The sequence below is a fragment of the Hirundo rustica genome, chromosome 2, assembly GCF_015227805.2.
Source record: "Hirundo rustica isolate bHirRus1 chromosome 2, bHirRus1.pri.v3, whole genome shotgun sequence".
Taxonomy (NCBI): domain Eukaryota; kingdom Metazoa; phylum Chordata; class Aves; order Passeriformes; family Hirundinidae; genus Hirundo; species Hirundo rustica.
The window spans coordinates 113,663,251-113,689,300 of NC_053451.1; the positions used below are offsets into that span (position 1 = coordinate 113,663,251).

Genomic DNA, 26,050 nt, shown 5'->3' on the forward strand with positions numbered 1-26,050 from the left:
TAAAACCGTATTAGTAACTAAAGGTTAAAATATCTACTGGCACGTGGAAAACAGAATTCCATGCTGACAGGGCATCCCAGGTATAGCACATTCAGTGCTAAATGGATTAAGACCTCATACACACTCCAGAGGTGACATGTAGGGGAATTGTAGTGACAGGACAAGGAGTGACCAGAACAAACGGAAAGAGGAGAAATTCAGGTTAGATATCAGGCAGAAATTCATTCCTGTGAGGGTGGTCAGATGCTAGAACAGGTTGCCCAGGAAGGTTGTGGATGCCCTGGAAGTGTTCAAACCCTAGTTGGATGCAGCTTGGAGCAACCTGGTGTAGTGGCAGGTGTCCCTGCCCATGGCAGGAAGGTTTTGAACACAACCACCTTTAAGGTCCCTTCCAACCCCTTGACATTCTATGATTCTGTGATTTCTACTTGTCTGTAATGAGTTCCCAGCCTCACCTTGAAATATCAAATCCCAAACCACTTTTAGCAAAATGAGAAGCGAGCTTGCCCCATTCTTCCCACACACCAGGTAACCCTGCAGCACCAAAGAGTTCCACAGGAAGCACTCCTGCCTTACCCCGCTGCAGGAAAAGCTGCTCCAGGAGAGAGGAACCCACACGAGGAATTCAGGCACAACCAGAGGAGCAGCTCCCCTGACTTCAGCAACACCTTCTGCTCACCCAGCTCACCAGAGTTCGCCTGAGGTTCAGTGCCCCAAAGGGACAGCCAGCTCCACGTTCATGCCCTCTCCTCAATCCAGGGATCTTTCGCCAAGGAAGTTCCCCGCGGTATTCGCGGCACAAGGCACGGCTGGCCAGATGCCTGCGTGTTTGCACGCCCTGCTCCCTCCAGGTGTGTCCAGCTGCAGGTCAGAAGATGAGGGAGGCGCTGCAGGAAGGGCCCAGGCTCAGGGAGGAACGGGCGGTCCGTGCCGACCCACCCCTCACGTCCTCCACGGGCCCAGCCGCAATCTCACGTTGCTTAAAATATAAATACCCCTCGGAAAAGGCACACAACCGGGGCAAAGTGCACAGGTAAAGCAAACACCCAGCCGCCCTCTGGACCTCTGACGGGTTGTTTTTTTTTTTTGGTGACGGTCACAAGGAAGGGTTATGATCCCTCACGAGTGCGTTTTGCCAGGAGCCAAAATCGGCTTCTCAACCCCGTGTCCTGCCCCGCTGCCCGGCCCTGACCACAGCGCTGCAAGCTAAATCCATCCCCTGCAAACTTTACCAGCCCTGCTGCCAGTGGTTTGTCACACCACAAAGCAGCACTTCGTTACAACCCTCAAACATAATAGGAAATATTTAGAAAGCACAAACTAGGGTGTTACTTATCCATTGCAATTCTATTACACGCTGCTGTGAGACTCTTTGCTTTTCAACGTACACGCTGACAAACAGAATATATTTTGACCCGTATTCAAAGTTGCGGCTGAATTTTAGACAAGGAAAAAACAGATAAAAATAAGCAGAATGCCTCCTGAAACCAGGCACATTAACCACTAGTGCAAGGAGCATTTGATGCACTTCAAAGGAAAGAATGTTTACTTGCAGCAGTGCAGTAACCTGGATGAAGCATCATTTTAAATGCTGGTCACTAGAGACACAGGCATGAGTTGCTGATCTGCAGGGAAGGTTTCTAGTTTTTAATTTCTAGGTTTAAAGCTCTGCTTATTGCTTGAGTCTTAAAAGCAGCCAACTCGGCTCTGTCTTTCTCTTGGACAGAGGGAAAAAAACGAAGAAAAAAGTAAAATATATGTAAACTCCCTCTCACAGCAACTTCTCCCCTTCCATTCTATGCCTTGCCTCCCAGAAGGTATTGAAAAATAGGAAATACTTACTCAAAATACTAAACAACTGAATCTATATAGACCTATATAAAAGGAGTCATAACAAAAACGGAGTCTTAGTGACCAAGTAACCTGCACCACCTTAATATCTGAGAGGTATTCAGATGACAAGAACAACATTCAGAGACTCCTTGAACCTTACCCCAGTTTGCACTATTGATGTGGCTGCTTTCCAGAGACTGGACTTTCTCCTACTATCTGCTCTCATCTTTCTTTCCACAGCTCAGGGTGGTTGTCATATTTTTTGTTCTAAGGCAGTTCGCAATGACAGCCCCTTTTCTAACTCCAAATCACTCTTTAGGAACGATGATTAAATTAAAACTTAAAGAGCAACTCCATTCAGGACACATAGGAATCTTGAAATCAAAAGGACTTAAACATTTATCAGAGTGTTATCCTCTGGATAACAGAGGATTGGAAAGCACAGAGGTGCAAGTAATTTTTGCTAGGGAATGACTTCTCTCTTCACAGGACAAATATTTTTCCAAAGCTGCTAATCACTGGAGCTGTTTTATTTTGTTTCTTTAAGCCATCAGAGCTATCACAAAGCTATCACACAGTGTTTAGTTTGGAAGTACTGTGTTAAAAGACAATGGGAAAGTAGGAAGGGGGAAAAAAAAAATCTCACCATACCAATCACTACTTTATTCCTTCTGCCTTGATCATAGGAGAGGAATTGTATTTCAGTGAAATGGGGATAACACTGGGGGCCAGAAACAGGGGAGACAGCAAGCAGGCAGACACTGCATTGCTCAGCTGCCTATAAACTGTTTAGTGCGTAATAAAAAACTTGATCACAACAATAATGAAAATATTACAGTTTACAGCACTTGCAGCTCCGTAAGTATCTATTTTTCAAGGCAGAGTACTCCTACCCCTATGAATTTTTGCAATGTTCCTTTATTATAGATTGCTCAGACACCTTAATTTCAGAGTCTTATAGCCATGAAATTGCATCTTCAAGACAGTCAAATAATAATAACCTCAAACTGAATTCACGCACTGACCTATGTGTGTATTTGCATCTTGGCACTTAAAGCATTTGGCTTTGAGCACACAGGCAGGGAGGCAGGGAGATGAAAAGATGGCTGAGGTTTGAGGAAAAGGCTTCCAGGTTAACAGGCAGAGAAAAGTTGCTCCTTGAGCTTCTAACCAACACTTATGGAAGAGATCTGGGTTTCTAAACACAGCACCAAGAGACGTTTTTAGATGTTTCCAAGACACACCCACAACAGAGGACTGGCAGATGCCACACTAGACCATTGGGAAACCAGTGCCCTTTGAGAGTGGTGGCTCCAGGCCAGGAGAAATACCCTAAACTACCTAAAGGGACATCAGATGTTCAGCTAGACAACATTTAATTAAAGCAGAGATAGTAGCTTAGAACCAGCCTGGTTCCTCCATCCCGTCCCCTTCCAGACAGTTCATCTGGTGGGTGGACGCATGATTTCAGTGTGCAGAAAAAGAGCTGCTGTCTCAGTGTAAATGTTTTCAAAATTTTGCATGGCATGAGTCCGTCTGAAGGAACTTCTGAGAATAGTGACCATGAGAGAAAGAACACATAATAAAAAACCTGAGCTGCACAGGAGGAAAATAAAAGGTAGTAACAGGAAAAGTCTAGGATTTCACAACACATCAAGGGATTTATAGCACTATTTCTCTCTATTACTTTCTGAGAGATCGTGGCAGTTTCTCTCTCTCTTAAAAAAAAAATATATATATATATATATATAAATCAATCAAGCTCCAATATGAAAAAGCCTACATTATGAACTCAAAATCCCCCCAGGTTTTAGATATCAGACATAGACATTAACCACCTGACATGCACTTCACACTTTTGGAAAGTGTTTTCTATCTTCACAGAGCCATCCTGTTCTCCAAGGCCACAATGATTGCTAATGGGAACCACCACGATACGGTGACATCTTTTAGCCCCCAAATACTCTGCCTGCATTTACTTGAGTGCTTTGTAAGTTTACTCAGCTCAGAGGCAAGAACTTTAAATTTCAAGTTCATACTAGCAGTGAAACAGGTCAAAACAATATATGTCCATGTCTGATCTACAGAAAAAAACCGCTATGCCAAGAGGAAATGGTTTTGTTCCCCTTTGGGCTTTATTACTTTTCCCAACACATTTCTGCTAGTCAAAAGTGCACTTAATACAAAACAGAAATTAGTGTTCTGATGCCTGAAGTGAAACCATGTCAGGAAAGCCAATCACTCACTGCCAATGGGAAAGACTGAGTAAAAATCAGTTTGAACACTCCAATTCTCCCAACTTCTATTGTGAGCAATGCCCAGCAACCAAAACATGCCCATACAAAATGAATCAGCCCTGACTGAAATTTGATTTTTGACCCGATTACATTCTTCCTCCCAAAATAACCTCTCATTACAGAACTAAAAAGGCTGCAGTCAAGAACTGGCCAACATAACCAAAATCTTCAGTGAGTTAGCACAGCCCCCTCCACATGCAGAAACTCTCACTTCCATCACAAGAACTGCAAAGCTGTCTGTGAGAAGCTAACAACTGTTTAACAAGAAGTTAACAAGTTTCAAGATAGGATTTCTACATAAATTAGGATTGCGTCCAGACCCGAGGCAGAAAACTAGGACTCCCAAAAAAAAAAAAAGGAAGAGATAATGCATCCTAAAAAATGGGCAGCAGCTCTTAAATGGCTCTAAGACACCTCCAGAGAGGAGTCTGAGCCTCTTGGCCTCGGAAAAAGCAGCACAAAGTGCCTCAGTGGGACACGGAGGGGAAGAAGCAGCAGAAATGACTCCACGAATTCCTAGTGGAGAAAATAAAGAATCTGACAAGCAGCACACCCAAGATGTGACAGATCCCAAGGAGCAGTAAGCAAGGCCAGGAGAGATGCGCCACAGGAATTTAGAACAGGACAGGCAACAGGAGTCCCAGAAAGCAACAGGTTGAACAGATGATGCTGCACAGGCACCACAGCATCTCCCAGACACATTCCTCTCTTCCAACCCAGAACACCCCCTAGACCTGCTGGCTTAGTTCTGAAAAAAAGAGCAGCAGCTGCCCAAATGTGGACTTGTTACATTCAGGTCTGCTGGTTGCCTACAGATGGACTTGGCAGACAACAGTAGCCCCCACCCCATGGGCAACATAAACGTTCAACCTAAAAAACCCCAGGAATAAAGGCTATTTTCACTCCCTTCATGCTGCTCCTCTCCCCCCCGGCACACAAGTTGTACCAAAAAATGGTTAGAGGTACAGGAAAGAAAACAAAAAAAAACCCACACCTGATCTGAGTATACTGGAAGCACAAAAATGAAACCCACAAAGATGAAGCATTGCAAGTACAACTACTGCATCTACCATGCTGTGCAGCGTTAAACTTACCTGCTTATTGTAATTTGGCATCTGATTCTAAATGCCTAAAAAAGGGCCCTGACAAAAGCCACAGTAAGTGGGATGAAACAAGGAAGAGAAGGAGGAAGAGGTGAAAAAGAGAAAATGATACCAAGATTAAGTTGGAGATGCACAATTTCACCTGTCTGAGAAGATCCACCCTCTTCTGGAGAAGACGTGCAAGTTAAAAGTCAAGCAAAAAAAAAGTTCAGTGCAGGAAAAAAAAAAAAAAAAATCCCTACTTTGTAATTATGTTGTATCCCCTCGATGCTGCTGGAACTTGTTAAATACTACTGCTGCCAGCCAGATACCCCTGCAGAGAGGTCCTGTATCAGTGCAGTGGGGATTTTAATTTGTGTAACAACTATTTGCAGGTTTAGAAGCACACAGCTAATGAGGACTCACTGGCTAACCAGAGCAAATATGTACTGTGGAGTGCAGGTAACTGGCTTTCTGCTGCTCATACCCTCTCTCCCACATGAGTAATTCCGCCAGACTTGTGAAATCCAAACACTACATTATCTGCAAAAGACAGTCTTCCAAGATGGAGGGTGCATTTACCTCACAATAACATCCAAAATGCTTCCAGCAGACGGAACCCCATCGTAATGTCGTCCTGGAGTTAAGGCAGAAACACAGCAGGGCTCCCCTCTCAGAGGAGCATCTGGTATTTTGAAAACCAGCAATTTACAGATTCCCCCAACAGCTACTGAGTTATTAAATGGAAGCTCAGTTTATCTTAGCTCTGTCTGCCCTATGTAGGCACAGGCCCCACAGCGAGCAACAGGAAAACTGAATTTCCTGGTGGTGAGGAGGCAAGTTGTGCCTCGTTTACATTAGAGATACACCCATTTCTGATGGGTTTTTTTAAGACACAGCTGGTGAGAGTTCAGCACTGCCAAGGTCACATGCTGGTCATTGCAGGGAAGAGAACTCCAAGAAGGAGATGCTCCACTTGCACTTCCTTGCACGGAGCATCCCAGATCGCCTGTGTTTTACCAACACACAAAGACCATATGTGCTGCCAAATAATTTTAGGCTCACCACGCACCAAAGAAATCAATTCAGGAAGCTGGATGGTATTTCTTTCCTGCTCACACAGAGTGACAGACCATCACAGTCCATAAATTTTCTGGTGCTTCGTCTCAGATGCTTGCTCGCGAAGCGTTCGCCGGTACCAGGAGCCAGGAACTTGACGCAGATTTTAATTCAGTCCTTGTGGTTCTGCAAAGCTACTTCAGCACCCACCAGCTTCGTGCAATGCCTGCAATACCAAAAAGGCAAGCAGGACTGTGCTGTAGAGAGAACCAGCACCTGAATTTAAATTCTGCCGGCACTTACCCGGCTTTTCAGCTTTTGTTTGGTGCCCTCCGTGCGTTCCTGGTAGCTACCACGCTCCTTTGGCTGGTCGTCAGGAATTAATTGTGCCACAGAAACTCACTGAGAGCCCAGAGGATTAAAAAAAAAGGCAAACTGAAGGCACCATGGTCTTTCTGGGTTCAAGCAACTGTTTTGAGGCTGATCTCTAAGGTCATCACCTTCAAGGCTTTGCTCTACCTTCACCATGGAACACACTGGGATTGCAAGTGAATTGCTTCACGTTCTCAAAGAGCAAGGCAAGAAGCAGCCCCTACCTGAAAGGGCCACTTGACAGCGAAGCAAAACTCCCAATATCCTTCCCAGGGTCATTTGATCTGACACTCAGAGGGGTCAGTGTTGCCCTGTGCTGGAATTCACTGCACGTGAGGCTCCAAGAGTGGAGCAGGGTTGGAACACGAGTCTCTCCCAATATAAAATTGCAGAGCCTGCAGCTAAAGGAGATTTCTGTAAGTCACCTAACCCAGCTGTCCCCAAACTTTGACAGCAATGCTTCTCTACCACCTTTTAGTTCTTTTCATCATGACTGCTAATTTCTTGCTCCCTACCTCCTTTTAAGCTTTTTCTTTTTTTATTTTGCACAGCAACCTAAGGGAAGAGCAGAGAAGGCAAGAGCTTACATTTTTTGGATCTCACCTGCCCCTTGCCACGTCTCATAAGGGCTCGTTTCTCACCAGGGACCAGACACTCCTGTCCCCAGTGCAGAAAAACCAAATCCCAACTCTTCTCCAGCATCTGCCAGGATCTTTTCTTTTTTAGTTCCTTCCAGCAACATTCGATTTTACAACTCCTGCTTGGCAACAGAAGGCTTTTTCCAAACTTTTGCAGCTCTTTATTCTGCATCTTAAATCCCTAACCTGTCCTGTCTACAGCAGGCACAGACAGCAGTTCACTCCCTTCTGCTCCTGCAGCAGGCTTTCAGGTGCTCTCTACGTAGAACCATCTTGATTCTTTAAACCTTCCCTTTATTAATGTTTTCTAGACACCTCTGTGAATTTTCTTCCCCACTCAGTTTTTCCTACAGCTTGGTCCACAGGAGAAGGTGCCTTCAGCTGCATGCCACAGTCCGGCTCATGCCAAGGAGAACCATTTTGCAGGGGGGTGTGTGTTTGTGTGTGTGTGCAGCCTCGTCTAGGGTGCTTGTTTTTTCTTTTTTGGGGTCACAGAGAAAGGAAGGGTTTGGGGTTCTTGGGGTTTCTTTGCAATCACCTAAGACCGACCCACATTCAAGTTTGAAACTGCTGAGTGGAAGCACTACATTTTTGGATACAATCAAAATAGGTATTTAGTAGGAATACAAGAAAGCCTAGAGCTTTTTTCCCCTTTAGAAGTTTTGCCAACCTCGCTGTGTTAATGAACAGTGTTAAAGAAAAGCCTCCAGAGTAAATACAGAGGCACAAATGAACGTAGGCAATGGTATCACCACAAACTGAGGCTGTTGTGATTAATCTTATTCAAAGGGAGGGTTCAAGAGTACCAGCAGACTCCTCTGTTCCAGACTAAACTGCAATCCCACTACCAATGATGGTGCCAACCTTCTTTTTCCAGTGTTGGTGTTCCTAGTGCATTGGGGAAGAGAGAGGAGCCACCTAGATGGGAGGTGGCCAGTTTTATCTGCTCAGTGACAAAAATCCTCCTACCCAGGAGTACTCCACCATTCCACACACTGGATCAGGCAGAAACCTAAAAAGAGAGGAGCATGGCTCTGTTTCCTCTTTAGGGATCCAGGACAGTTAATGCTGGCCAACAAGAAAGGACAGGCCTGTGAGAGGAATGGAGAGGGGGAAGAAGGAGAAAATTTGTAAGTTGGTTATTTTAGGTCACCCAGTAAAACCAAGGCATCTGTGCAATGCTGCAAGGTTCATATTTAGAACTAAATTCATGAGGTTCAGAAAGGCAGCTTACAAGTGCTACAGTGCGCCTCAGACCATTCTTAATGCTTTTTGGCCTGAACCCATCACTTTAAAAGCCAGCAATTTTTTTTTTTTTTTTACCAAGCCCACCCCTCCCGCATACCTCCCTGCCACAGGGCAGCAATACAACAGACATTTCCCTCCAAATTAAATCCACTTCTCCTTGAGTGAGGAGGGTCAGGAGGATGAGGGCACTACACTTTAAAAAAAGGGCATTAAAAAATAATTATGCTAAACCATATATCAGCACAAATTAAAGAGAGACAGTGAAATGCCTGCTTTCAGCTTGCTTAAATATTCAATTAAAAAAGCCATCTAGGCAAAAATTTTATTAAAATAAATCAGCGGAGGAAATGCCTGTCAAACCAACGTGAAACCACATTCTTTTGGATGTTCTTCCACTGAGAAGGAAGTCCTCACTGCCACTATCAACCCAATCATGTTCTCAAAGGATGTGCCTTCCCTCACAGCAGCAGTGGTGTGAAGAGCAACCAGTGCTAGTTTCAAATGCAACGCCAAGTGCAGTGAAGCTTCTGCTGCCTTCCCTCGTACAAAAACACATCCTCCTCCTCCTCTCTCAGGCCCAGCAAGCCAAGTTACCCAGAGATAACCCCTCACAGCAGTTGACAGCTTCCTCTGGGAGCCATCAGGACAGGTTTAGAATTGGTGTTGGAAGAGTTAGAGTAGATGGATGTGAAGTACAGCCTTGGCACCCTTCAATGCCTCAAAAGAAAACCAAAGGTTCAACCTCCAGACCACATCTACTGAGAAACAGAAAGTGTTCGAAAATGTTTAAGGTTTAGGGCATTAAAAATTGATGAAATACAAACAGTGCAAGAAAAAAAGAAAGGATTACACCACTTTCTTTTGCTGTAGAGAAAGGTAGATGCCCATTACCTGAATGAAGCAAGGCTCCTAGTGGGTTGCATACAGCAGGTCCTGTTATTTCAAAGATGAACAGTGTCTACCTGGTTTTTACTGTGAAGTATAACTGAGGTGATCTTGTGAGTGCCCCAGAACTCACCACCACCACTTGGGTCAGCTCTTGTCCTCCAGCATGATACTGCTTCTGAAAAGCCAACACACCACTGCAGCAGAGCACTGGAATACACCAGAAAAAAAACTACAGTACACAGACAAAAATTAAACTTCTCCTTATCGGAAAGTTGTTGGCAAAAGCTTCAAAGTTAAAAATAAAAGCCAGAGAAGTACCATCGAGAGGGCTGTGGAATAGTCAGAGCTGCACTTAGGAGAGCTTGCCAGCAGCAGTACACATATAACACCATAAACATACATATTTAATGGACACTTCTTCATTCTTAGACTCTGTGCTCCAAAACCCTTCACTATAAGTTATGGTCCTCAGTGCACAGCCACAGCTTGAGCTGCAACAAACAAGCAGAAGCAATGCCATTTTTAACCAAAGTTTTCAAAGACAAGGCTGAATGCCATTTCTGGGGGCTGAGCAGGACCCAGGCAGCACACAAGCACGTCTGTAGCAGGTCAGAGCCAAGGTCCACCCCAGCTGATGGCCAGGAAAGAGCAGAGGACCAGGGCAAGCACATTGTGACCCTGCTGCTGCTGCCTAAGATGCCAGTGATGTGCAGCCAAGGCAATTCTCTGCTGCTGCCTTCTCAGTTCAGTTTAAGGCACCACTGCTGTTAGGCAATGAATGCAAACTCAGTCTTTTCAGAGCAGGCAGAGGGAGAGGGCTCACTGAGTGTTTTCTAATGAATATTTGGGCAGGAAAGCTTGAAAGGAATCAGCAGTGTCTGGCAGCAATAGGTCTTGTAGCATCACAGAAGATGCTAGGGAAAAATGCAGCTGGAGCGTTAGGCCAGCCAGTTCAGCTTCCATTGACAGGAACAACTCAACTCGAGACAATAAAAAGCAAACTGAGTTAGTCAAAGTACATCCTATTTCAGATTAAGCCACCTCAATTCCTAAAAGATTATACAACTTTCTTGCTACAGTGCTAGCTAAATATGATATACATCTGTTTTCAAGTAGTTGTCCCCTCCACACGTCAGGGCAATACCACAGGCAAATTCAACGTGAAAACCTTTTACAAGTTTCAGAAAAGTTAGCTGTGAGCAGAGAGTGCAAAACGGCCAGGGGGTGGCCAGGAAAGCAAAAGACAAGATAAAAACCCCAAAACACCAAAGCCACCTCAATCCCATGATCCCAGTGATGATATTTCACTGGAAATGGAGTCCAAGAACAATCTGCAATCTGGCCCAAAGTCCCATTGCTACTTATGCTTTTAGCCAAATGTCATTTACAAGCAAAGCAAGTTAAATAAATAAATAAATAAATAAAAATCCCTCAAATAGAGAGGAGACTCCTGTGCTCCCTAGGAAGAGAGGGGCTGCAACCCTCTCTACTACTACTACAGAGTAACCACAGAGTAACACAGAGTAACTACAGAGTAACCACAGGAAGCTGTCTGAGGAGCCAGAGGCACCACCTCTGTTGTGACCACCAGAAGGAAAACACATTGCTCAGGGTGTGATTTGGGTCACAGCCTCTTCACTGGCCTCAGGAAATGAAAACCTTTCTTTCCCTTCAGCCCTCCCATAATTCAAACCTGGCTAGCTGCATGGTTAATAACCCAAGGGCCATCAGCCTCAGAGAGATGCAAGAGGAGAAAATTCAGCCCAGACACTCTGGTAAGGAGATCAAGACTTCAGAAAGGTATTTGGAGCAAGGAGCCCACAGAAAAGAAATCACAGTGCAGCATAACCTTGGGTCAATCAATCACAGCTGCAACTGGGAGACGAGGAGCTCTTGCATTAGGCACTGAAGATGTGTCAAACCCAGAGCTGCACATCCCCGCTCAGATGGGAGAACATTCACACTGGGACCTGCTGGAAGGTTTCCTACCTGCCCAATAAACTGATTATGGCTGTGTTATTAGCAGTTTGTCAGCCGTTATCAAAACCTGGGTCCATAAGCAGTCTAGCCCATATCGCTACCAGGAACAGGAATGCTCGACCTAGCAAGAGAAGACTGGAAACTGCTAACAAGAGGAAAGACAGGCTGCTTTTGAACCAGCACGTAAATCACACATTTCCTCCATCGTGTTCCCCTGAAAAGACCAAATCTGCATTTGAAGTACCAACAACTTTGAATCTCCAGAGGGGGGGGGAAAAAAGCGTTCTTTGTGCAGAGTCAAGCTTCAGCAAATCTTGCAGCAGTAATTACAGACACTGCCTCCCCAAGCCATCTGCTGTGGCATTTATAACTCCTGGAAGGGCAGCAGGCAGAGCTGGTGCAGGAGAAGAGGAGACACAAGCATCTCGGCAGCCAGAGCCAGGCTGCACAGGGGAGCTGTGAGGCTGGCCCGACCCAAACAGGAGCTTATGTCCCGCTTATCCAGACCTCCTTGGGCTGGCAGATGCAGCTGGTGCTCACGTAGCAGAGGGAACAGTGGGATCTGCATCCTTCTCAGATCAAAGGAAAGGGTTCCAGATCACCCTCAAGCCAAACTAAGCAAGCCCAGGCTGGCAAGGCCCCAGTGGGAAGTGTCAGGCCAGAATCTCATCCCAGGAACGAGGAAACTTGCGCTCTGCAGTCGGTCCGAGCAACCCAGCTTTCACGCTCAGATGGACATTCCAGATCCAACACCTCCACGCACCGCTCCTCCAAGAAGCGACGCCAGCGGCGCGGTCAGAGCGATTTGGGGCGGGCTGAATCCTTCCTTTATCAGGACGCACAGGTTCCACCCCGCCCTACACACCTTCACGCTGATGGCCACAGCGCCTGCAGACTGTTCTCATCAGCGGATCCGGGCAGAAGAGGCAGCAGGACAGGCTCACCGCCCCTCGCAGGAGCTCCAGCAGCGGGGCGAGCCCCGGGCGCGCTGCAGATCCCGCTCTCGGTACAGCCAGAGACGACGCCGATTAATTGTTTTGCCATCCGTACAAAATTACTACAATACTCACTTCATAGGGTTGTCACAAGGGTTATTTAACATCTCTGAAGAGCTTTGAAGAAGAAATAGCGGCTATTGTTCTCGGCACCATGGAATTGGGAACTATCTCACATGAATTTTGCATGACCGTGCATGTGTGACAGTTGCAGCACCAACAAATTATTTTTCCTCATTTAAAAAAAAAAAAAAGGTGCCTCACAGCAGCTCATTTACTCTGAGCAACATTTTAGTCAGAAATGTATTTTGTTTTGCTTGTTAATATATCCTAAACAGAGATCAACTTTGACTATTTAATTAATATATTCAGGTGCTGTTTCTAGTCTCTCTTAATTAGGGAAACACCATGTTTTTTTACAAAGAACTCAGTTTAGGCTGTCAGGGCTTCAAGCGAGCACACTGTAATTACCTAAGCAATGCTAACACACAAGAACAACACGAGGAGGAAAGAAAGGAACTAAAAATGTCACTGAAATCTCATTTCATTTACAGCAAATGAGAAAGTCTGCACGGAGAAGAGCTGCTACACACAGAGTCCAATGTCATACTGCTTACACCCGGCTATTAAATAGCTCTTAGCACTGATGCAGAACTCTGTAGCAGTTTAAATAGGGGTGGTTTTTGTTGGTTTTTATTTTTTCTTTTCCCCTGAATACACAGAAGCTGTTTGATTCAAAACGTTCCGCAATACACTTGGATCCACCTCATTGGCATGGAAAACTTTTACCATTTCAGTCCAAATGTATGAGGGATCTATATGCCTTTTCTATCTCATAAAATACAGGGAAATCGACACCTCCTTCAAGGACAAGCTTTTTCTGAGCAGTCAAACTCCAGCAGTAATCACAAAATTAGGCAACAAGGTTGTAACCTAGGGCACAGCTGATTTGGCAGAGGAAAAAATCATTTCCACTACACCAAGCTTCACACGGGCTTCAAACTCTTTGGGACGCATCTTTTGTTTGGAAAGCAAACACCACATTATTGATACTTCTGCACAATAAATGACAGTATTAAGACTAGTCTGCACACCAGCTTTCATTCCTCATCCAAGAGGGAACAGAAAGCTCGTTCTCTTTGTTTCATGCTGGCTCTCTACAGAGGAACTGGCACCTATGGGTGCACAAAAACCGCAGCATTGCAGTCGCAAGCCTCACAGAGCCTAGGTCCCAACTTTCCCAATTCCCAGGGGAGGCACAAGCCCAGAACTGCATGCATGCTCTCCCTAAAGCTGGATGTCTCAGAACAGCCACAAGGGCTGGGGATGGGAAAGAGAAAAATTAAATAGTAAGGAGACAGAAAAAAAGCAACAGGAGGAACTGGGCTCTTTTACCAACAGCAAGGAGATGTACTACCAATTCCTGCGTTCCCTGGGTTTGTCTCATAGAGATCAACAGCTTTAGAAAGTTCAAGGTGCAAGACAACACTGGCCACATCACAAAACAGGCATGAAACAGAAAGGTCGCTCTGATTGTCTCCTGTGCCCATCAGCCCAGAGAGAAGGACCCTCACATACCCTGAGCTGTGCATTATTTCCATACCTTCCAGGGAAAAGGCCAGGAAAGCTTTATCATAATTGCCACCCAGCACTTCTTCACTCAATGCAACTCCCTCCTAAAACTATTTGGGTTTTACTTGGGTTTACCTGCAAAAACGAACCCCAGAGGCTCCCAGTTCTTACAACACTGAATTCTCATTTGGACAAGAACTAGAACCCAAGTCTCCTGCTTCCCTAGACAAATGTCCCATCCAGCACAGCTATGCTGGTCAGACAGCTGCAAACACATGCAGAGCAGAAGGCAGAGCTGCTGCAAAGGGCTGGATCCAAAGGCAGCACCTGTAGATTGGTCTTTACAGAAAAGACAAATATTTCTTTCATCTTTGCTATGACTTGTGTGTAACACGTCTAAGTGCTCCAGTGGTCATCACTGTCATGTCTTGCATAAACATATCCAGACTCACAGGCACAAGGAAATGCTACAGAAAAAATCATAAATATATACTGACTTTGGAGGCATCAAAAGAAATACTTAAGCAAGGGTTCGCTTCCTCTTTAACCATCTGAAATTTGGACCTCTGCAATTAATAAACCAAGTTTGGTACACCAGCAAATTAAACACCTCCTAGATGATGATTTTGCCCACAGGTGCCTGTGTCCTAGTGATAATCAGTCCCTAACTTAGGTGCTGACTCATGCCTGGAATCCTACCAGGATCCTGCATCAGATGGCAAAATGATTTTCATGCAACACATTTCAGAATATCTTCATCAAGCATGCAGCAGAGGCCTGGGGATTAGTGTTCCTTTTGCTTATTTTATCTTGGTTAATATCATAGATAAAGAAGAAATTAGGATAACGCCTTCAAATATCTCTCTTTTCCCTTCCTTTTAGTTTTAGTGGTTTAAAAAAAAAAAAAAAAAAAAAGTTATCAATTACTTGGTAAGAGCTACCCACAAGCAAAAGCTCCCTGGCCCTAACCTGGAATGCAGGTGTAGACAGAGAGCACTTATTAATTAATGTCTCTGCACCAGAAGGTAGAAAAACAGTCTGAGAAACAATGAAATCCCAAGTTCTCTTTGGGTTTTGTCATTTCTTTTGTTCCTTATCTCCCAGCACTGCGAGCACCAATTGCCAAGACACCTGGTCTTTGTTCAGGCACCGACTACAACCAGGTTACACATGCACTAACCAAGCACGAACGCTAAATAAACCCAGTGAAAGAACAGGACATTTTTAGCCACTGCAGATGACAATTAAGTTTCTCCATCAGTACCCTGGCCATTCTTACCAAGAATTATGTTCTCATAAGCCAAAGCAGCAAGACGGCATGCAACTTTTTTTTTTTTTTTTTTTTTTTTAATTTGCATAGAGTATAGAAGTAGCCTCTCAAAATTTATGGCTATCATAAATTTAGGATAGGTCAAGTCATTACAGTTAACAGCGATACTTTATTCACACTGGTTTCCCCACAAAATGTAAGCCTCAAATCCAATTATTCTGTAATAGTTTGTAAGAAAACAAGACACCATTTACGATCTGAAAACAATGCATCTTTCTGCTAACAGAGGCAGAAAGAAAAAAAAAAAAAGAAGGAAAGCAGCACAGGACTATGCAATAATTTCATTTTGTAAGAAGATTAATACAGAGCAGAAAGCCTTAGCTCTGGCTGGGAAAAGAACATATACTCTGTGCTAGCAGAGTTCCCTGTAATTGTAAGTTGAATTTTGTCCGGTTTGTTAATGCACCTCTCCAGAGATAAAAGAAACCACAAGGGGAAGAGGAAATAGCATTCTTTTTTTCTGCCCAACATTACCTCAACTAAAGCCCATCCTGATTTCAGCCCTCGCCAGGCACAACTTGAGCACTCTCAGCAGAGCATTGTTAAACTGCACTACAAAGTTTTGAGAAGTGTCCTGCCATTTTTATCACGCTCAGCGGGGACAATCTGGTCAGGTGTTTTTCCTGTGCTTGTTGAATTCCAGCTATATTTGGAGACCAACTGTTCTCTGTCCTGCTTTCTCCAATTAACTGTGTGTATGAGAGTGCAGAGGTGAAGGTGGGAATCAGGCAAGAAAGAGATAGTGAGACTTTCTTAAGAGTACATAAAACTGCTCTCGGAAAAGACTGAAAGCCATACTGAAAGTAATGAGCACAGTCTTAGTCATCCATAGATGTGAAAGGGAAAGAAGACTAGAGTACACTGAAGGGAACCAAAAGCGAAGGCTCCCGTGAAAGTTACAGGAAATTACATAAATTGGAACATTTATGCTTAAAATCCAAGGGTCAGGACTGTTCACAGCACAAGGAGTTCAGTAACAGCCCAATGCCCAACTACAACTCCATTTAACTTCATCATCTCCTACACAGCTGCAGCCTTGCAGGAAAATTAATGGAAAACTGTACAAGTCCTACTGCTTCTAGAATCAAACTTGGGAGGAAAAAAGCCACATATACCTGAGATTACATTGAACTTCACCCAAATGACCTGTGATTCAAGCACAGTCCCAAGTGAAGAGCGTCACCACAAGAGAAACAGTGCCAAGTCAAGTGGAGAGCTTTACCACTCTGCTCCCAAACACGCTTGTCACAGCGGCAATTCACCGACAGCAAACATGCCATCTTGGACTCCAGCCTATTTCCTTCAGGGCAGGAGAGGGGGAAAGGCCACGAAGTTTGTTTTGGCCTTGAAATTAATGAGCAAGACAACATGATGAGCTAATGAGATTATTACTGCTTTGAAGAAAGAGCAGCGAGATTCGTGGAAACTCTGACGCTTTCCTTTCTCATACCACTCAGGCTCTCTGCCTAATCAATGAGGAAACATGAAGATTAAAAGAAGAAAAAATACCGGTGGGGAAGAACACGCCAAGTGTGGCATCAAACAGGTTCCCATCTCCACACAAAAACTGAATACCTTGTATCCATCGGAATACAGTGTACTAAAAGCTCTACGGGGATAATCAGCGGGCTTATTCATTTGGATGCCTGCACATCAGGCTAACACCCTAATATATCCATCAGCATCCTCTGAGCAGAATCCAGGCACAACAGCATCCCATTCGGTTGCCTCTCTCAGATCAATAGGGTTTGCTCTTCTCCATTTTGCACTGGCAAACACTGCACAGCCCGGCTCTTCCGAAACGGGCATTTCTTCTCCCTTTCCTTTTGTTTCAAACCGCTCCCCCACTTTTTGCCTATCCATCCATCCATCGCACTCGGCGGGGAGCCCAGCCGCCCTCCTCCCGGCAGCCAGCCGCCAGCCTGCGCCTCCCGGGACGGCGTCCATCTCACCCGGGATGGGCAGGACGCGTTCCGGCCGGGACCACCGTGCCCTTCCCCGCCCCGGGTACCGCCCGCCGGCGCACAAAGCGCCGTCCCCTCCGGCGGCACCGGCACCGCCGGACCGAGCCGGGCTGGGCCCGGCGCGGCTCCTCCCGAGCCGCCGCAGCGGGGGCGGCGCTCCGGGGCCTTTCCCAAGGGGCTCCCGGCCGAGCCCCCGGCGTGCGGCAGCGCCGGGCGGGGGATGCTGCCCCGGCCGCCGAGGTTCGCCGCCCGCCTCCCCCTCCGCATCCCGGTACCCGCGCCTCGCCGGCGGAGCGGCACCAACCTGCGGTCCCCGCCGCCGCCTCCTCCTCCTCCTCCTCCTCCTCCTCCTCTTCCTCGGGAAGAGCCGGAGCTGCCTCTGCCCGCTTCAGCCTCCAGCCCCCGGCGGCGGCGGGCTGGCTCGGCGCCGCTGCCCTCGGGAGGCGGGGAAGGGGCGAGCGGGGCGGGCGGCTGCGGGAGCGTCGCTCATTGAGTGCGGCAGCCCCGGCTGTCGCTGCCGCCGCTCCCCGCAGCCGCTACTTCCTGTGCGGCGATGGTTCAGTTCCTCCCGGGCCGCTGGGGGCAGGAGAGCCGGGGGGCGGAGGAGGAGGAGAGGAGAGGAGGGGGAAGGTCGGGTCAGATAGCGGGGGCGGCAGCGGCCGCCGCCGCCGCTCCTCCCGCCCGGCGCGGCTCCGCCCCGCTGCGCCCGCCCGGGGCTCCGCGCTGCCCGCGCCGCAGCGGGACGCGATGCGGAGGAGCCGGAGCCGCCGCCCCCGCTGCTGCTGCCGCCCCGGCGCCCATCGCCCCGCGCTCCCGTGGGGAGATTACCCGGCCCGGGAGCGCGGCTCCCCCGCAGCCCCACCGCTCTCCCGGGGCCGCTCACCGGGGACATGGCTCTGCCTCCCTCCGCTGTCCCCGGGGAGCGCCGTCCGTGTGCGCCCGCCCTCCCGGCAGCGCATCCCGCGGGGATGCGGGGATGCGGGGATGCGGGGAGGGAGGTGCCCGCTGGCCCGGCCCCGCCGCAGCCGCCCCGCGGGGCTGGGAGGGAGCGGGCGGCTCCCGGCTGGGGCGGGCGAAGCTCCCGGGCACGGGGGATCTGTGTGGGAGAAAGGCGGGGATGGAGCCGTGGGGGATCGATGATGGAAACTTCAGTAAGGCAGGAAACGGGCACGTAACAGAGTAGCTGAATGGCACAATCCCGGGGCGGGATGGAGGAGAAGCGATGGAGGCGGTGGGGGTTCGGTCGCAGCCGCTCCGTGCGCTGTAAATCCGCGCCCGGCAAAGGACGGGGCGTGCTGGGAGCGCTCCATGAAAACAGCAGGATCTCACCTGGGCTGTTGGCTTGATATTTGGTTGGTACAAACGTGACACCGACACACTGACAGCGTCTTTTTGTTCCTGTATATAAACAAAAAGCAGCCGGTCGGAACGCATCAAAGGCAGTACAAGTTCGGACCGATGTTCAGAGTAAGTTTTAAAAGGTGATGGTTTTGTTTGGAATCGTACTCGTTCTCCTCAGGGTGAAAGGGGATTGCATGCACGGTCTGTCCTGGCCAGAGAAATTCAGCATCAGGAGGTTTTTATGAGAGAAGAGAAGAGAAGAGAAGAGAAGAGAAGAGAAGAGAAGAGAAGAGAAGAGAAGAGAAGAGAAGAGAAGAGAAGAGAAGAGAAGAGAAGAGAGGAGAAGTTGAATCAAAACAACATTTTTAAATACCGGTTCCTACTGTTATCCTTCAAACACCTTACTGATGCCACTAAATAATTAGGTATAATCTCCAATATGGTGAGTGCTTGCAGCTCTTAAAGGTTTTTCTTCAAGATCACGTGTGTTCATTGCCTCTGAAAGAGAGTTCCAGAATGCAGATTTTGAGGAGATTAACATCAGGCAGTAACATGGAAAGAGAGGGTCATAGTCTCTGAATCTTCACCCTCAGCAACTTTGGTAGACCTATACAAAATAAAAGTGGATTTAACTGTGGTTTAGGTTCCAAATGTTCTCCCTCTTTTGCCTGTGATATATGGCATTCAGAACATCATAACTCGACCTACTTTAGAAAAGTAAACACAAGGAATATCTAAATATTTATGTGCCGTGTTTACTTGAAGTGCCATTAGATCCCTTTATCCTTGCATTTTTACTGCCATCACAGAACTCTCAACTGGTTTCCAGTTGCAGCAGGAGGCAGAGATTGTGCCCTTAGGTCAGGTGGGTGTGCTGCTTTTCCTTCCCTCTCTCTCCTCCAGCACAGCCTCCTCCTGGCAGTTCTGATCAGCCTCATCTCACGCTGCTCAGCCCACGCTGCCTTGGCCAACCACAAACCCTTTGGCTGATCTCCTGTGCTGCTGTAGCTTTATAGGAGGCTGCCATAAATTCCAGCAGCCTCCCTGGCTTCCTGGAGAACACCACAGGTGTATTTCAGTCCTCCCATGGAATGGAGACAGGACAAAGGCAGTTCCTCTGAAGTGCTGAGCCTCTTCTTTGCCTTTGTTTTCCACACAGGTATTTGCAGCTCATTTTTTTTCCTGCAACTTTTTTGTTTGGACAAGGATGCTCATGGAGTAGTGCTTCAATTTTTTTTTTTTTTTTTTTTTTTTTCTCCGTGTGAACTTTAGTGTACCTCACAGGTCCTTTTCCAGATAAGAGATAGCTCATTCAGAGAAATGATCTCATAGAAGCAGCTCATGGCAGTTTGACTGCAGAAACGGAGCATGATGTAATTCCTCAGTCAGAAAAATGCTCAGATTGTATCACCAGCAGGACGACAATTAAGCTTGCCTGACCTGTTTCTGGTCTTCCCAAATTTTAACTAAAGCAAAGTATAAATTCCCCATAATATTATATAGTGGCAGTCCTACTTTGCAGTACTTATTGTGTCCAGTGAGAGTGTTGTGTGCATAAAAATCAAATGATCAAAACTAAAATCTGAAAGGATGATGCGTTCACACGGTATTTCAGCATGAGACAGATAAATAAATAAATAAATAAATAAAGTACTTTTAAAGCTTAGAAATAAAAATGGTGAACACAGAAACAGCATTTAAAAAATCCCCCAAAGGTAGAACTTACAAAGTGTGCCAAGGAATGCGTTTCCATAATCCTGCTCTGCTGTGTTCTGACATCTTCTGGTGAATGACATCTTCTCTTTCTCAGCACTTAAGAGAGCTCTCTGAAGTTCTGTCCATTACCTCTGGGGTGAAAGTGAGAGCAACCGTCCTGATATGTATCCATCATCATCCCCAGGATTAAAATAAACTCTTCCACAGAAGAGTTTGCTGTGTGCGTGAAGCAAGATTTCAAATAAAGCACTACTAACCTTTGCAATTGAGCAAAATCCACTCAACATATCAAAGCAGTTGAAATCTACTTAAGAGCATGAGTGAAGCAGCTATTTCAAAGAACCCCAACAGGTGTGCAGAGTATCCTGGAAAGAAAGTCTCCTGCACTGAAAGTGTGAGTATAATCAGAAGCAGATTTTCTCTCCACCTGAAGAGACTCTCTTAGTACCCGTTTCACCTGCTAGAGCCCCTCCCTCCCCAGACCTCATTCTGGCTTCTCAAACCATTGGTTAGAAATCACTGGAGAATGTTTTCATATTCGTTTTCAGTCCTGAGCTGTGTTTAAGGCACGTTCAACCCCCTGGTGCAAAGGCATCTCCTCCTTGTTTCCAGTCAAGTGCAGAGAAGCCCCAGTTCCCTTCTGGAGTGGGCAGAATCCAGGCAACCACTTGCATATTGGTACAGCAGTTCTGCACAAGCTGCTGAAGGGTCAAGTGGACTTGAAGTTGACACTGAACTGGGGTTCATCTATTCTTAAAAAATCAGGGATGTTCCAGCAAGGGCAGGTGCACCACTTTGGTCACATGTGTGAAGCGCAACAGCAGCAACACTGATTTTCTACTGTTGACACATTCTGTCCTAAATTTAAGCTCTAATTAGTTTGAGGTCTCAAGGAAAAAAACACGTGCTGACACAATGCATTAACGTGCATGTGATACAAAAGATGGAGAAAGCCAGAATTCATCTCCCAAAGTGGTTAATGCTTTAAATCCAACATGACTGAATATCCGCTTAGCCCACCAAATGTTCAGCCTTGCCTTCTACTCATAATTGCAATATTCCCTGTTTTGCTGTGTTCCTGGCACTGTCTGTGCTGTTGTTAATGACAAGCGAGCAGAAACCTGTACTGTGAGCACAGCTTTCCACCACTTACCTGAAAACTAATTGCTGTTTGAGCTGAAATTTCTTAATGCATAATTTTTTAATTTTTCCCCCCCCTTTGGGGAAGTGTAGTCAGCTTTCATTTGGCCATTTTTGAGTTACACAAGCATTAAAAAAAAAAAAAAAAAAAGTCCTATCACCATAATTACAAAGGCTTCCAGTATGGTAGAAGAAATGGCTAGAAATGAAGAAGCTGCAAGCTAAAAATACATATATAGAGGGCATTTCAGAAGGGACTGATGATTGGGAGTGCCTGTGTATACTTCAAGGGCCCAGCTTTTCAAAAGCTGTTGAGTTTGTAAAAACAGTTCCCTTCCAGATGTCTCTGTTATATATATGCTCATATTTTTCTCTCTCTCCTCTCAGATTTAGTGTTAGCTCAATTAGGATTGAGCTCAGAAAGTGTGGTGGAGTTGCTTATGAGACTGGAACACAGGAATTCCTGTTTTAGGAATGCCAGATGATTTTAGCCAGAGGTGACATCCTTAGATTTTCGCTTCCATGTGCAGAGTTTAAAAAAACTTCAGGCAACCAAGCAGAATTTAAGCAGGAAACTTGGGCACCTCTGTGAGGTGGGAGGCGTGGCAGGCAGCTTAAATTCCTTTTGTGCACTTTAAACACCTAAGTGCTTAGCTGCTGTTGTGGTTGGAAATGGACTTTAAATCATATTAATTCCTAGTGTAGTTTAATTTGAACGTTCCTGATGCCTGGTACATTTCCTTGAATGAGATCTTAACGAAACTACTATTGCCAGCAACAGATAAATATGGGCATGTGCTTTACTTGTCTGGATCTTTTAAAAGGGTGATGACGTTTAAAAAGATAAATACAAAGTGATGTAATGGTAAACTGTTTCATTGGGCAGAACTAAGGAAAGTCAGGATTGTCTCTTTTCCACTGGAAAATTAATTCTATTTCTTTACAGAAGAGTCTTCCAACACAAAAATCACATGATGCTGGGAAATAGGTCATGCTGCTCAGCAAAGAACAAAACCTTGCACAATACAAACACACAATACACGTTTTGCTGTAATTACAATCCCTACAGTTTCTCCCAAATGTTCATTTGTTGTCTTTGGATGCCCTGAGGTGAATTTTACTTCTGTTCTTCTCACGTGGTACTTGGAGCTGAACAAAACACTCTTGATTTATACTGAAGTTGCATATTTTTTTGCCTGTAGTCTAGATGCTGTGCTTTGTACATCTTTTTAAGGAAAAAAAAAAGTACCCATTAATGTTAGTGTGAGCTTTTCTATACAAAGGAAGCAGACTCACAGTCCTATACGTAATTGAATCTGAGGAAATACTGGAAAAACACTATTTTGGTTTAACCCCTCTTAGCAGTATTTATTCCCTCCCTCTCTTAGCAGTTTATTTTCAGCCTCAGGAGCCTGAGCAAGGCTCGCTGTCCCAGCCAGGCCTGTTTCCCACTGATAACACAGGCAGCCCAGGGAGTGTAAACATCTGTACTTTAGATGCTGAGTGGGAAATGCATCCAGCACATGCTGTGTTGTGTGGCTGCAGAAGCCTGGATCTGGAAGGGACCCTGGAGACCACTTAGCCCAGAGCTCATTTACCTGGTCCAAGGGCTACATAAACCACTTCAGATAAAATCAAGGGGTCTTGAAATGCACCCATGGAGGTTTTCATTTACCAATAGAAAGCCTTGGGTTCAGCTTTGAGTGACTCTTGGTTTCCTTTTATGAACTGGTTTTCTTGCTTGCATGCATGTAGGTTTGGTCCTGACTTTTAATGTTCTGTTCCATCACCCATCTTCTGACAGATTGTGAGCTGTGCACAGCCCCCAGATCACAGAGGGAAAAAGAGCTCATCTATAGAAAACATCTACACAGAGAAGTAGGATGAGGTAATGAAAATCCTACTAAACACATGTGGTCAAGGAAACAGAAGGGAGTTCACTGGGGATTCTTGATTCTGAATTTCCTGGTGTTTGCCACAGACACAGGAAATTGATTTGACACTGTTTGAGTCTCTAAAGTAATTCTGGAAGCTTAGTCAATTGATTTCCCTTCTCATTGCCGGAATGGTGGACCGGGGCCAAAATGTGAATGCAAATTAGGTCCCTCAGCTTTGGGAATGCATCAGGAGAGCTCCTCTGCCAACCACAGTACCTTGCTCTCTAGAGGCACTCACACACTGCTCTGTTTGCTGTGTTTACAGTGGTGGTCAGCCCTGCAGGCAGTGCCTCCAGATTTACAGCTGAGTGTTGACAAACCAGCACACCTATTTCATGCACTCCTCCAGTAAAAATCTCCTCACTCAGAGCTCAGCTGTCTCTCCTGGTTTTGGCCAGAGCTGCTGGCAGGCTGCCCTGTTATGTACAAACATGTAAACCACAAAAAGCTAAAAGACTGCAGCGTGCCAGATCCCTAATATAGATGAAAACTGGACTTCTCACCTCTGTGAGGAAAAAGCTGCCTTTTTGCCTGGGTTTGGAAGCATTTGCAGTTCAGTAAGCTGCTGTTGCACGGAAGGGGTTGTGCTTTCCCATCATGGTTTTGATTTACTTCAAAATGCTTTTTCTGGAGTAATCGATTGCTTTGCCAGCCTGAAACTCAATAAACATGGTTTTAAAAGGGCAAAGACTTAGTGGTGCTGCAGTCAGCACCATAAATCTCCGTTGATTTATTAAGGAATGAATGAGGCCAGAGATGATTGTCCAATATTATCTGCCATCGTTGTTTACAATCCCTGATTTATGGGCCTGACTCCTTGTTTTCTCAGGTGTGGTTTGGTGATGCTCGTGGAGTCAGACTGGCATGTGACAACGCACCCAAGAGGAAAACCAGCCCCTGTTTCTGCCACCAATTAATGTTGTAGGTACAGGTGCTAGATAAGCCCCCAAGCTCGGGTGGGAACTAGTAACCAGGTTGTGGCAACATTCCTCTCAGTCAGGTTTATTTGTATGGTTTTCTCTATGTGGTAATCTCTAGCATGAGTAATTTTCCCCACACAATGAAATGAAAATTGAATGTCACACTGTCTGGTTGGTCTGTACATCTGTTGCTGGTGCTCTGTTTTGCAGAATGGTGATTTTTTTTTTTTTTTTTTTTTTTTTCCCCTGCAGTTTAGAGTACATACATATTTTATTGCAGATTTTGGTGTCATTGTCACATTTCTGGGGCTAAGTGGAGAGGAGAAAGGAGCCAGTGGACATCCCTCCCTGCAAGAGCATGAAGGGCATTTGTAATTCACACAGCCTTAGAAATCCCATGACTGATGTGTTGCTGCTCCAAAGTCTACATTCAGAAAATGCAAGTTTGGAGAAATGCCAGTCCCACAGTCATGTTACGACCTGGACTTACCAGAGCTGGGAATGAAAACAGGGAATGGTAGATTTGTGTTTCATCAGCAATGCTTCAGCAGATCTACAGTTGGGAAGAAATGTTTGGGTGTATTTGTGTCAGAAGAGAAAAGCAGCAGTTACTGATAGGGAGCCTCTGAAGCACACACAGGTGCAGCATCACATGAAGCAGATGAAAAAAAACCCAAACAAACAAACAAACAAACAAACAAACCAGAACCCCCAAAGTAACCATATGTGAAGGAACCAAGGATTCTTCAAGTGCTGATTCTTCAAGTGTGATGCACAGTGACCAAATGCCCAAAGTAAAGGAATCTGCTGGAAAGGAAATGAGCAATTGGTGCTTCCCAAGTTTTCCATGAGAGATTTGGGCTGTAAATGATTGTATAAGCCTTTTATGATTGTACTTGCTCCCATGCACACATTGAGAATGAAGAGGTTATTATAGCAAACTAAGAGTGGGACTGTTAGTCTGGAGTTTAGAACGTACCCCTTAACGCAAATATTTTCTGGTCAGAAATAGGATAGCCATTAATCCAAGTGCAAGAACCATGACTGACATTACAATGAGACTTATACCCCTGTGAAACCATAGATATAAGTCAGTATTTAGAGGATTCATGGAAGAAACACTTCACATTGTAAATGAGAGAATGAATTTGAGGAATTATCAAACACCCTTGTTAAGACAGAAAAAAAAGTTACTTACAGGTAACCTGCTTGGAAAATATTTCCTATGGATAATCTGTTGGTAAAAACAAAACTGACATTTCAGAGCTCAAACCAAGCAAATACAACACAGAGGCAATAGATTTTGAGCAGAGCAGCATCACGGCAAAGAGCTGATATCTCTAGTAACACCCTGTGAATCACCGTGAGGAAAAGGACAGGCAGAAGAGAACAGGAGGCCAGCTGAAAGCATCCCAGGAAATCGCTATGCAGTACAAACTGAATCAAATCAAAAGGATGAGTGGATATGTGCAGACCTTCCAGAAGTGTATTAGCACTCCAGAAGGGAACTGGTAGATTTCAGATGGCATTTGATACCTGCCAGGAGATACCAATAAAGGCATTGCAAGAAGCAAAGGAAATTCCTCTTCCATAACACATCCGCAAGACACACTGTCTAAGAACAAAGACCTTTTTTGTATAGCCCTATTTACAACCCAGGGTTCATCAAATTATCACTTGAGAATGGAGAAGATTCTAGTGAGAAGATGCATGGCAAAGATCACTGTCCCAGACACGG

The 26,050-nt window shown here is 45.7% G+C and overlaps 1 protein-coding gene and 1 long non-coding RNA gene across 9 annotated transcripts in view; both read right to left on the bottom strand.

The window, feature by feature from the left end:
• The window catches only part of AGPAT3 (1-acylglycerol-3-phosphate O-acyltransferase 3), an 86,391-nt gene extending 68,147 nt beyond the window's left edge, over positions 1 to 18,244 (bottom strand). For 2 of the 8 annotated variants that reach the window (XM_040056998.1, XM_058419531.1), the window contains exon 1: positions 17,563 to 17,798. The gene's annotated coding sequence lies outside the window, so the exon portion shown is untranslated. Of the gene's footprint in view, positions 1 to 576; positions 955 to 17,562; positions 17,799 to 18,141 lie in introns of those variants that run through there. The other 6 variants (XM_040056997.2, XM_040056989.2, XM_040056995.2 and 3 more) reach the window with 4 other exon arrangements.
• A 727-nt stretch (positions 18,245 to 18,971) lies between these two features.
• On the bottom strand, positions 18,972 to 20,710 carry LOC120749666 (uncharacterized). Its single transcript, XR_005699723.1, has 3 exons — positions 20,573 to 20,710; positions 20,326 to 20,446; positions 18,972 to 19,097 (listed from the first exon to the last, which is right to left on the bottom strand). It is a non-coding gene; the product is annotated as an uncharacterized LOC120749666 (long non-coding RNA).
• Between the last annotated feature and the right edge of the window lie 5,340 nt (positions 20,711 to 26,050).